General features: G+C 41.7%; 1 long non-coding RNA gene across 1 annotated transcript; it reads left to right on the top strand.

Moving 5' to 3' along the window:
* The first annotated feature begins 273 nt into the window (after positions 1-273).
* LOC128094376 (uncharacterized) lies at positions 274-4,644 on the top strand. The gene is made up of 3 exons (XR_008212943.1): positions 274-1,162; positions 3,980-4,031; positions 4,569-4,644. It is a non-coding gene; the product is annotated as an uncharacterized LOC128094376 (long non-coding RNA).
* The last annotated feature ends 7,654 nt before the right edge of the window (positions 4,645-12,298 follow it).

Consider the following 12,298-nt stretch of genomic DNA (forward strand, 5'->3'; position numbering starts at 1 on the left):
TGATGTGCCTCAGTTTACTCATCTGAGATACAAAGGAAAGAGGAGCGCTTACCTTTTAGAGCTATGATGGTTAAAGGAGTTATTTACACATAAACTGAAGATAGTCCATGGTATTTACTAAGTGGAACATATAAGATTGCTTAATTTTAAAAGAAATCCCAAGTATAGTAAATAGAGCCCAGCCAAGTAAACACAGGCGAGTAAAAAGAAGAAGGATATTCTGGGCTAGTGAAAGGTATTTTTCCCCCCGTAAAACTCCCCAGTCTTACCTCTTTCTGCAGTGGACGAAGGGAAAAGTACCCTTCCCTGTGTTCAACAACTGAAATTCAGGGTGCACAAGGCTGGCATCAGAAATCCACAGATGGATGGTACCAAACAAGGAGCAATTCTTTATCAGATACCATCCATTTTGCAGGACAAGCTGCATGGATAAGATGACAAGCTGCAGGAGGCAGGGGAGAGTCCAGGGACTGCAGTGGGGAGCTGCAGGAGGCAGGAGAGAGTCCAGGGACTGCAGTGGGGAGCTGCAGGAGGCAGGAGAGAGTCCAGGGACTGCAGTGGGGAGCTGCAGGAGGCAGGAGAGAGTCCAGGGACTGCAGTGGGGAGCTGCAGGAGGCAGGAGAGAGTCCAGGAGCTGCAGTGGGGAGCTGCAGGAGGCAGGAGAGAGTCCAGGGACTGCAGTGGGGAGCTGCAGGAGGCAGGGGAGAGTCCAGGGACTGCAGTGGGGAGCTGCAGGTGTCAGGAGAGAGTCCAGGGACTGCAGTGGGGAGCTGCAGGAGGCAGGGGAGAGTCCAGGAGCTGCAGTGGGGAGCTGCAGGAGTCAGGGGAGAGTCCAGGGACTGCAGTGGGGAGCTGCAGGTGTCAGGAGAGAGTCCAGGGACTGCAGTAGGGAGCTGCAGGAGTCAGGGGAGAGTCCAGGGACTGCAGTGGGGAGCTGCAGGAGTCAGGGGAGAGTCCAGGGACTGCAGTGGGGAGCTACAGGAGGCAGGAGAGAGTCCAGGGGCTACAGTACTTTAGCAAAATAATGAACATCCCAGGACTGAGACCTTCTGAATATTGAGGTCAGATCCTGTTTCCACTCAGTGAATATGGCTGATTTGTTTAGCTTCTTTGATCTTCCTCCATAAAAGAGACCATCATTGTGTATTTTCTAAAAACACTGGTAAGATTAATGGCATACTGCTTGTAAATATTTAGCCAGGGCTCAGCATATTTTTTTTTTTTTTTTTAAAGTAGTAATCAGCCGGGCGGTGGTGGCGCACGCCTTTAATCCCAGCACTCGGGAGGCAGAGCCAGGCGGATCTCTGTGAGTTCGAGGCCAGCCTGGACTACCAAGTGAGTTCCAGGAAAGGCGCAAAGCTACACAGAGAAACCCTGTCTCGAAAAACCAAAAAAAAAAAAAAAAAAAAAAAAAAAAAGTAGTAATTGATAATGGTGGTTTAGGAGTTGGAATGGTAGGACTGGGTAATTTGTTTGGCATTCTTAAATAAATCTTTAGTTTGTACAAAATAATAGCTTTGATTAAGACATAATACGTATTATGTACCTTGCTCCCAGTTGCCTTCTTAACCCCCACCTGACCCTCACCTGCAATCTCTTGCTGATCTTTTACTTTCATGGTATGTGTGTTTGTGTGTGTGTGTGTGTGTGTGTGTGTGTGTGTGTGTATGTGTGTGTGTGCTTGTGTGTGTGTGTGTGTGTGTGTGTGTTTGTGTGTGCTGGTGTGCATGCATGTGTGTGTGCATGTGCATATGTGTGTGTTTCTGTTTAAATCTACACTTTCTTGTCTGAAAGAAAATAAGAAACATTTCAGCTTACTTTATTTATTCTTATCAAAATCATAGCTGTACTACAAGATCATGATCAGGTAAGAAAATACTCAGTGTTTATGTTCTTCCTCATGACCTGATCCCTCAGACGTGTGCAGCAACTTAGGGCCCTACTGAGACAACAGCTGGAAACCCAAAAATGCAGACTAATGAAGCCTTCATTGTTGGCTCAGGATTGCACAGCAGTCTCCCAAGCTTCCATGTTCTTTTCCTGTTAAGATGGCTTCTTTGACTAAGTGCCTCATGATAGGCACCTAGGACCTACTTAAAAGGTAACTGCCTTTCCATTCCAAATGCTGGGTCCTGGTTAGAGTTGCCAAGGACTGTGCAGCTGATCTGTTTCCATCAAACCTCAAAGAATGGTAAGCCTTTCTCTCTTTGACCCCGAGGAAGGGATAGACATTCTAGAACTCTACAAAACCCCAGAAATTTATAAATTTTCATCTCAGAGTGATGACTGTAGAATGTCATCACTTCCTGCTGTCCATCACTGATCCTCCTGTGTCTATGTGCTCTTATACGCTGAACACTGGGCCAAAAAAGCAAAGGGTGATAAAAGGCTATGAATGAACATTGAATGTCTACCATTTAGGGAGAGTATCTTCCTGTAGAATTGCATGTGACTATCAGAGAGGAAGCATATCATGAAGGTTGACAGACATCAGAGACTGGAGCCAGAACAATTGGTTCAGTTTATAGATCTGCCACTCATTGACAACCTGTACAAAGCTCAAATGGGTGTCATATCATCATGAAATAAACAGTATGTATTTCACAAGGATGGCATGAAGGCAAAATTCTACTTGGTGCAAGGGAATTCCCTGATGCAAGGGACACTGAGCAAGATAAACCAGGTTTCTAACTTAAGGTACTTAGTAATGTGGACATCTGTAGGTACCTGAGGCCCCACCTTGGGGAGGAGGGGAAAGAAGGCAGGAGGTTACAGAATGTCGGAGGAAAGAGCTTTTGGAGTCTATTAAAGAGTCCCTACATATTGTGAAGTTATAGATATTTGGGTAAAAAAAGGAATCAATGTGCTGACTGACTCACTCAATACCTTCACTCACTTATTAGTGCCTGGCTGTGGCTCTTGGCATTTGGGAGGAGAATGGATTTTTTATTGCTTAATTCTCTGTAAGTGAAGGACTAGTGAGTTGTAAAATCCTGTTGCTTAACATGTAACATTAAGTAAGTATTGAACTAGCACAAAGTAATCGATTCCAGGTTTGGTTGCTTTTCTTTGGGAATTGAGAGTAAATTGCTGCTACTGCTCTTCTCAATTCATAAAACACTGTACAAGACACCTCAGCAAAAGTGTTTGCAAACCCCAGAGCACACTTCCATGGCTCCATTCTATAGACTCTGCTCGGATCACCCATGACATATTCTGAGAAGTTGCTTTGGGTAAAATAATACCCTAGTTCAACATCCCATGAATGTGCTGGTTCCACAAATACAAAGTAATTCCAACTTCTTGGAGGTTCTTTGAGCAAGAAAATTTTGCTGTTCCCATCTCCAAGTTACTGCAGATTCAACTACCGTGCATCAGTATTGACTCCCATGTTCGCTTGCAGGAAGTCTCTACTCTGTAACTCTGAGTTGGTTGACTCAATTGTGAGTGAGAGCAGAGTTGCTGGCTTCTAACTTCTGAAACAACCTTATTTACCTGGTCTGGTTAACTCATAAAATTTAAGATTTTTTTTTAATTCATGTGTATGTATGTGTCTGTGTTGCCATGTGTGAATGGGTGCCTGTAGAAGCTATAAGAGAATAGAATCCCCTAAGCTGGAGTTACGGACAGTTGTGAGTTGTCCAAAGTAGATGCTTGGAACTGAACTCGGATCCTCTGCAAGAACAATATACACTCTTAACTGCTGAAGCATCCCCCCTCCAGCCCAATCTGGTTAAGTCTTATTTCTTATTCTGCAATATATTCCTAGAGTAGTCAGAAATCTGTGTTTTGTTTTGTTGTCTAAGAGGACAGACTCATTTCTTATAAGCCAGGCTTGCCTGGAACACACTTTATAGCCCAACTGGTTTCATACTTATGCTTTTTCTGTCTTTCTACCCCATGTGCTATGATTGCAGGTGTTTTACAAGAAATAAGTATTCTTGTTTATTTTTTGTTTTTGTTCTTTTTTTTTTTCTAGACAGAGTCTTGAACTCCTGATTCTCTTGCCTGTAACTACAAAGATATTACTGGTATGTGCCACACCCAGCTAAAAATCTCTATTTTTGATATCTTATTTGTAATTGTTTAACATGTAGTTGGAGATTACATAAGTGATTGTGTACAAGTACTACTGTTTTGTTTTTTGTTTTTGTTTTAGAAATGCCAGCAATGGTTTAGTGGCTAAGGAAAATTGATCAAAAATTTCAAAGCTCAATTTTATGTCCCTCAGTATATAAAACTTCTGACAAGAGTTCTTTATCTTGGCCGGTACCCAGGGTCCGATCTTCCTGTAGCCCACCTTTGACAAATGTACTGACCATCTCATCATTGAGGCACCCTATATTCCACACCATTTTTCTTTTCAACAATACTTGTGAGATTACAAAGTTAGTGTGGCCATATATCTGCTTATGCTAGTTTTCTCCTCTTTCATCCTCTCCAAAAGAGTATTTCGGGGTGGGTATGTGCCTGCCAGGCACTGGATTTGAAAGATGAGCCAGAACACAAGGTTGAGTTTGAAGGATTCACAACAATTGGAGTAAACTTCGGTGTGATCTGCACTGCAGGACCAGAAGCAGAGTGAGGAACTTCCATGCAGACATGACTGCAGAAAAGACTCTTCTGTGAAGAAGAAACTCCAGGTGAGTCTCAACTAATGAAAGAGGAGGTGAGAACAACATTCCAGGCCAGAGGGAAATTATAAAAGATGTTCTGGCCCTCTGAGTGGGTGAGACAGTTGATTGGCCTGATCTGTTTGGGAGGCATGCAGGCAGTGGGACCGGGCCCTGTGCTCATTGCATGAGTCGACTGTTTGAAACTTGGGGCCTATGCAGGATCGCTTGGCTCGGCCTGGGAGGAGGGGAATGGACCTACCTGGACTGAGTCTACCAGGTTGATCTCAGTCTGTGGGGAAGGCTTTGCCCTGGAGGAGATGGGAATGGGGGGCAGGCTGGGGGGAAGGTGAGGGGAGCGGGAGGGGGGGAGAACAAGGGAATCCGTGGCTGATATGTAGAACTGAATTGTATTACAAAATGAAAAAAAAAAAAGATGTTCTGACACATTCAAGAGATTGGAATGCATCAAGTTATTTCTTAGAAATTGAGTCAGGAGACCAAAGAAACGAGGAAGAGTTTGGTTTGGAGTGGGTTTTATTCTCCACATCAAAGCTCTTCTTGATCCTTCAAAGACAGGCATCAACCATAGGTTCTTTAGATGCAGTTAAAAATGATTTGGTTTGTTGTTAAGAAAGTTCTATTTGAGACAATGAAGAGACTGATTTGAAGAACAGGGAAGGTTCAGGAGATGGGTAGACAGAAGGGGTATTCATAAGGTTGATTTGAACAAGAATGTTGCTGCAGCTATGGAGAGGAGGCAATAGGTTTGAAATTAGTTCAGAATAAAATGTGTCTTCAAATGTTTAGCATCTGTCATGGGACACGTTGGTCTCACTTCTGACCCACAACACTGCTGCAACCTCCCAGAGTCTCCATGCCTTCCTTCTCCATCTCCAGTTTGTCTTCTACCAGGAAAGCCATATTTAGAGTCAGCATGAAACCCACTGCCCAGGGCTAAAGACCTGTTCACACACATCCCCACTTCATTATCAAAATAGTGGCTCTACAGAAGGAGAAGAGAAGAGTTTGTCCCAAAGGCAGCACTCAGCAGTGTGTACAGGTGCTTCAGGTTCCATAACTGGCTAGGGGTGGAGAATGGGATACTACTGACATTTGACAGAGTTTCTGCTTAAGACCCTACTTAATAGCTTTCTGCAGAATCCTGGAGGATAGCCCTCTACAGAATCTTAGAGGACAGACTTCTACAGAATTCTGGAGGATATCCTTCTACAGAATCCTGGAGGGTAGCCCTCTACAGAATCCTGGAGGACAGACTTCTTCAGAATCCTGGAGGATAGCCTTCTACAGAATCCCAGAGTCTAGGTCTCACTGTTGCTGAGTTTGAAAAATAGTATCAAACCCGAACATCCTCAGTGTGACATATACGACCAGACTGCTTTCTTTACGTCTCATTTAATTTTGAGGATCCCTTTTCTCATTGTGTCTTTGTAAACACTGCTTGCTTTAGTTGGAATGCCTTTCATTACTTCTCTGCCATGGGAATTCTTGTCTTCTTCTGTGTTAGTCTTTCATTATGATAAATGTCTTGAAAGAAGAAAAAATCACGTAGACTCATTATTTCAGAGGTTCCAGTCCCTGGTCTCTCTTTCTGGGCCTCAGGTGGCATAGTAGCTCATGGTGGAGAAAAGCTGTTCACTTTGTGGTAAATAAGAAGCAGAAAGAGAGAGAGATGGGGGTGGAGAAGGCAAGGGGCAGTCCATCCAGGGTGCATTTTCAATGATCTGTTTGTTCTAACTAGGCCCCACCTCCTAGTGATGTCATCATATTTTGATTATATCAAAGATTCCACTGATTAGGTCAGAACCAGAAGGCTCTTTTCACTTTCCAAAACCCCATTATTGAAAACCCATCATTGTCTCACCATGCCTTTAATACATGAACTTTCTGGGGACACTTCATATCCTGTTCAGTCAGTCCTATTTTCTGCAAGCAATGTTAATAGCTATCCTCCTTTGGAAAACCCTATCATAAGGTTTCTCTCTCTTTCCTCTTTTATATTATTCCTCTTTTATATATTTTCAGATTATAAAAATGCTTTGATTAAACTAACCTGGGCTCATAGGGGCTCACAGAGACTGAAGCCACAACCAGGGAATCTGCATGAAATTGACCTAGGGGCTCTGCATGTGTGTCATAGTTGTATAGCTTGGTCCTCTTATGGGACTCCTAAGAGTGGGAACAGGGGCTGTTTCTGACTCTGTTACTGGCTTTTGGGACCCTACTCCTCATACTAGGTTGCTTTGCTGAGCCTTAATACACAGGGAGTTGCTTAGCTTACTGCAACTTGATATGCCATGTTTTATACTCACAGGAGACCTTCCCTTTCCCAGATGGAGATGGAAGAGAAGGAGTCTGGGAGGGAGGGGGTCAGGGGAGAGAGGGACTTGAAGGGGAGGATGGGGGGAGGCTGCAGCTGGGATGTAAAATAAATAGATGAATATAAAGAATGCTTTGATTGACACAAAATATAAAGTTGTGTGTATTCAAAGCCACCTTTTCTCTGCCTTCCCCTGCCTTTCTCTGCCCTCCCCTGCCTTTCTCTGCTTTCTCCCCTACCCCTGCACAGAGGAACAACTGGGAATCAATACCATTTTTATTCTTTCTCAATTAAAATTTTTTAAAAAAATTCCATAAGGTATATATTGTATTTTGAACATATCCTGCCCAGTCCCATCCCAGTCCTCCTCTCCTTTCTCTAGATTCTTCTCCTCCTGTTTGTCTCTTTTGTTCCACCTAGACAATTTCATTTCTACTTTCTTTTAATACGTGACTTTACCTGAATCACATATGATAGAAAACCTAACAGTATTTGTCTTTCTGAGACTGCCTTGATTTGCTTACGATGATATGATTGTCCCTGGCAGCATCTGTTTCCCTGCAAACAATGTAACTTAACTCTTTACTTCTGTGTATACATACCTCACTATCCTCATCCATTCCTGTTGGTAGACACCTAGATAAACTCCAGAACTCACATAACTCTGTATTAACTCATTAACACTAGTTAGCATTAATTAGCATAAGTAGCTGTATACCCTAGATTTTTCAAAAACATTAAGCTGTATCTATTTTATGTTTATGTGTGTGTGTGTGTGTGTGTGCCTAAGTGTATGACTGAGCACCATGTACATGCAGACATCCTCAGAGGTTAGAAGAGGGAAGAAGGTGTTGGATTCCCATAAACTGGAGTTATAGGCAATTGTAAACTGCTATGTGGGTACTGAAAACTGAACCTGGATCTTCTGCAAAAGCAGCCTGTGCTCTTAACCACTGAGCCTGATGAATATCAGTAGAGAAAAATTCTAGCATATCAACTCTGAGTGATCTTAATTGACTTTACTTGTGATTCTAGAATCAGGCAGCATTCAGGACAAAAAAAGAAAAAAAAAAAAGGTTTAAAATTCCCGTCTCCAAATGCATAGCTAGAGAAAAGGAAGTGTGATCCGAAACTGGAAATGAGTTCTGAGATAGCCCTATTGGTGATAACACCCACCTGTCTTTTTAAGCATGGTTTATACTTAATTTGGTCACAAACATGGCTTCTTGTGATTAGCTGCAAGTCACCTATCTGGTACAGGTTCCAGCACGTTTTCATGTCAAGTTACCATTTGCTGTGTGCAGAGAAGCCTTTAAAGTAAAATTTTAAATATCTGGATATAGATTTTTTAAAAAATTAACACAATAGACAAATTTCTGCATAAGTTTATGTCCATTCATTATATTTTTCTGATTTGTTTATGCATTTATAAACTGATATCCATTGTGATAGAGTAGGACATATTTGGTATATATCCAAGATTTTAGTACAGCACCCCTAAATCCTTTGGAACATCCTGAATCCCAGACCCACACCAGATGGCTCAAAACTGGGTGTATCTCTAGTTTCACAGGGTAAGAGTAACAGCTTTAGCTCATAGTAAGCCCCCTTTAGCCCTAACGAGATGGCTTCTTGAAGGATGGGACTGGCTGCCCAGGGAGCACCCATCGACAAGATTGTCACTTTCAGTCCCATCTCCAACCACCAAAGGAAAAAAAAAAAGTAGTTGGATGCTGAGTTCTGTAACATGAATCTTAAAAGGTCCTATTAATAAAACAAACCTGAGGCCAGTTATTGGGGTGAATGCTGGAAGATCAGAGAAGCAGAGCAAGCCACAGCCACCTCACCTTGCCAATTCCTCAGCTGATCCTGTTTCCTCAGACTGGAAGCCTCTGAGTCCTTATCCAAATGAATCTCAGCTGAACTGCTTCTCGAAAGCCTGAATGCTTAACCAGCCAAAAGCTTCTAGTTTCTGGTCTTCATGCCTTATATACCTTTCTGCTTTCTGCCATCACTCCCTGGGATTAAAGGCTGCTTTCTGGGATTAAAGGCATGAGTCACTATGCTTGGCTGTATCCTTGAACACAAAGAGATCCAGGTAGATCTCTGCCTCTTGAATGCTAGGATTAAAGGCGTGAGTGCCACAATTTTCTAGCCTCTGTATCTAGTGTCTGTTCTGTTCTCTGACCCCAGATAAGTTTATTAGGGTGCACAATATTTTGGGGAACACAATACCACCACAGAGTTCAGCTACCAACATGCAGGAATTTAATCCATTACACCTGCATAGTGGGGTATCCATGCAAACAAACACACCCTAAATGACAAGGCCCCACAGATTTTAAATTGGTGGTCATCTCCACATGCCAGGAGGGTAGAGCACCTAACCTCTTTGAGACAGAGGCTCCTGCACTTGAGGAATGCAGATCTAGATCAACACTGGTCTCTTTGCATCTTTTATAATATCCTTAAAATCAGTTAGTAAATATAGGGAGAAGGGGGATGCAGGGAGCAGGAGAGTGGTGAGGTGGAACCTTCCCTCACCTACCAAAGGTCACAGGTTTGTGAGAGGAAAGCTTACCAAATTTTTTAATCAAAGTTTTACATGCACAGGAGGAGCCTCCCAGATAAGGACTCAATGACCCAGGGTGATCTTCTCATTTTTGTTCATAGGTTTGACAACTTAAAGACAATCATGCAGAAACATTCCTAGACAAGAAAAGTCCAAGCAAGCCCAGGAATAGGAATCAGGGATAGAACAGATTGAGTGTGGAAAACCATTAGCACTGTCAGGTTCCTCTGCAGGAATTTTCTGGAATGGAAATCCTAAGTCCTATAATTAGACAATCTAAGCTAGGCCCGTCCTAGAATTTGTTTATAATTGGCCGTTACACAGTAAAGTAGCAATTTTATTTTTATTTATTTATTTTATGGCTTTGGGAATGAAGAGTTTGGTTTTCCATGGTCTACTTTGGGGAAGAGAAACTCTAGTTTCTGTTCATTGCCTCAGGACAGGAGATTGGGAAAACACATTATTTTCCACACATTTACTTTGAGTTTCCCCTTTGAAATCAACATTAGTAAAAACGTCCTTTAAGTGCTATGAACTGTCTCAGCTGGGGAGGAGGGTCTCCAACTTCGTAGCTAAGTAAGGCAGCAATGGAAGGCATCTTGAGGGCTGAGGTGAGGGGCACGGTTTTACAAGAAAGAGCCCTGAGCATGCAGGATCTGTGTCAGCTTGGTTAGTTCCTGGCAGGGTTTAGCGGCAGTGGTGTCTGTGACAGTCCAAGAGTTGTTTAATCTGGGGAATGATTTTACTTCACTTGATTAAAAAAGATTGTAGGACAAATGAGTAGGCTAGTCTTTATTTATTTATTTATTTATTTACTTACTTATTTATTATCTATTTATCTATTTTTGCTCAGTGTTTTTGCCTCTCTTCCAAATCCCATGAACAACTAACCTGTGTGTGATCATTTTCATTGTAGAAAACTAGGTTTAGAATCTTGGAAATACCCTTGTGGGTGTGTCTATGGACCTGTTTCCAGAAAGATTTAACTGAGCAGATAGACTTGCCCTGAAAGTCAACAGGATTATCCCACCAGATCCTGGACTAAATGAAGTATGGCAAGCGCCTGCATTCTTCTCTCTGTTTCCTAACTGTGCATGCGATGTGACCACCTGCCTCACACTCATGCTCTCTTTACCATCCTGCCAACCATGCTGACCTGCACCCTCAAACTGTGAGCCGAATTAAGCCCCTCTTCCTCTGAGTTGCTTCTTGTCATGTATTCTGTCCTAGTAACAAGGAAAGCAGCAAACACACTGTACTAACAACACATCTACAAAACTGGGTTCATCCTTCTGCATTTTATCTAATTGTTTGCATCTGTAATCACAATCCCCTTTTGTCGTTGTTAGTCTAACAAAAATGTCATCATATTGCATATATCTATTTTCTTTACTACTGGACATTACCTCAGAATGCTTTCTAACTGCTACGATTACAGTTCACTATTTGAAAAAAGGCTGCAAAATATCCTATTCTGTATGTTTTTCTGCCCTGTCTTATGTCATTGGCATTGACTTTGCTATGCCAGCCACACTGATGTAAGTACACTGGTTTACATATATGTGTCCTGACATGTTGGCACCTTTATTACTGTGAGTTGAATTTTCAGCAGGGAGTTTCTGGGTCGAGTGACAGGTGTACTTTTACTTTTAAGAATTATTACTATTTTACTTTCCAAAAGCACTATTAAGATTTACACTGCCTCCAGTAACTTCCAGTCACTGACTTTGCTCTTATGCCCACCAGGAATAAGACTTAATAATTTTATTTTTCTCATACTCTTAGATCAAAATGACATTTTGTTCTTGCATTCATTTTGCTTTTCTTGACTATAAATGTGTCTGAACCCTAACTCATTTCATATACAAAATTAAAATTTATATGAACACATACTGCTCACATGGTTATTCAGAGCAATGTTACTCAATGCACTCAAAGATTAGGAAAAAACCTTACTGCCCATTAACTGGAAAATGGACAGATTTATAGATAAAACATAAATTAAAAGATTGAAAAACAACCCAGGGGATCACATGTACAAATCCTTAGCATAGGGAAGCTCTGTGAACTGGAAGCCTTATTGGTTGAACAGCCTACAAGCAACTTGACTGAACATAATTTTATACTGTATGATAATTTTAAACAAAATCAGAATACAAAAAATATAATTTGTGAATAATTTTAACAGAGATGATAGTAAGTGGCTAAAAGTCTATAATAAACAGTAAACTGACAAACTGAGCTTACAAAGGCCATTTGAACAATAAAAAATTGACAAAGCTTACCATATCACAGTAAAGCAAAGCTAAGTGACCCATGGGAGGGGATGACAAGATCTTTGGTTTACTATACAATTAGTGCATAGCTATTATGAAAAATGAAATCAACGAACACCTTAGGAATACTTGAGTATAAAGTGAACTGCTTCCCATGTAACACAGGTGATTCTATGAGGGGTTTACATACAAAGTAAAGGAAAGTGCAGTGTACAGAGGTATGGACACAGTGAAGGAGACCCACGGGGATGACAATGAACAAAGGAAGTATTACCTTTAGCATCAGCAAACTATTGATACTCCAGTATAAATACAGCAATAAAGGACGAGTTCTAGATTAGTAATTGGGTCTATGGACATATCTACCCAACACAGCTCTGGCTACAAGGAATGCAGTTTCAGAAGGACAGACAGGGAGCAGAGTGGACACAATCCCAATGTTGTTATCTATTTGTCTATTGCCATGGATGCACTTTAACCAAAACCAACTAAGAAA

The sequence above is a fragment of the Peromyscus californicus genome, unplaced genomic scaffold, assembly GCF_007827085.1.
Source record: "Peromyscus californicus insignis strain IS unplaced genomic scaffold, ASM782708v3 Scaffold_4__1_contigs__length_199733344, whole genome shotgun sequence".
NCBI lineage: Eukaryota > Metazoa > Chordata > Mammalia > Rodentia > Cricetidae > Peromyscus > Peromyscus californicus.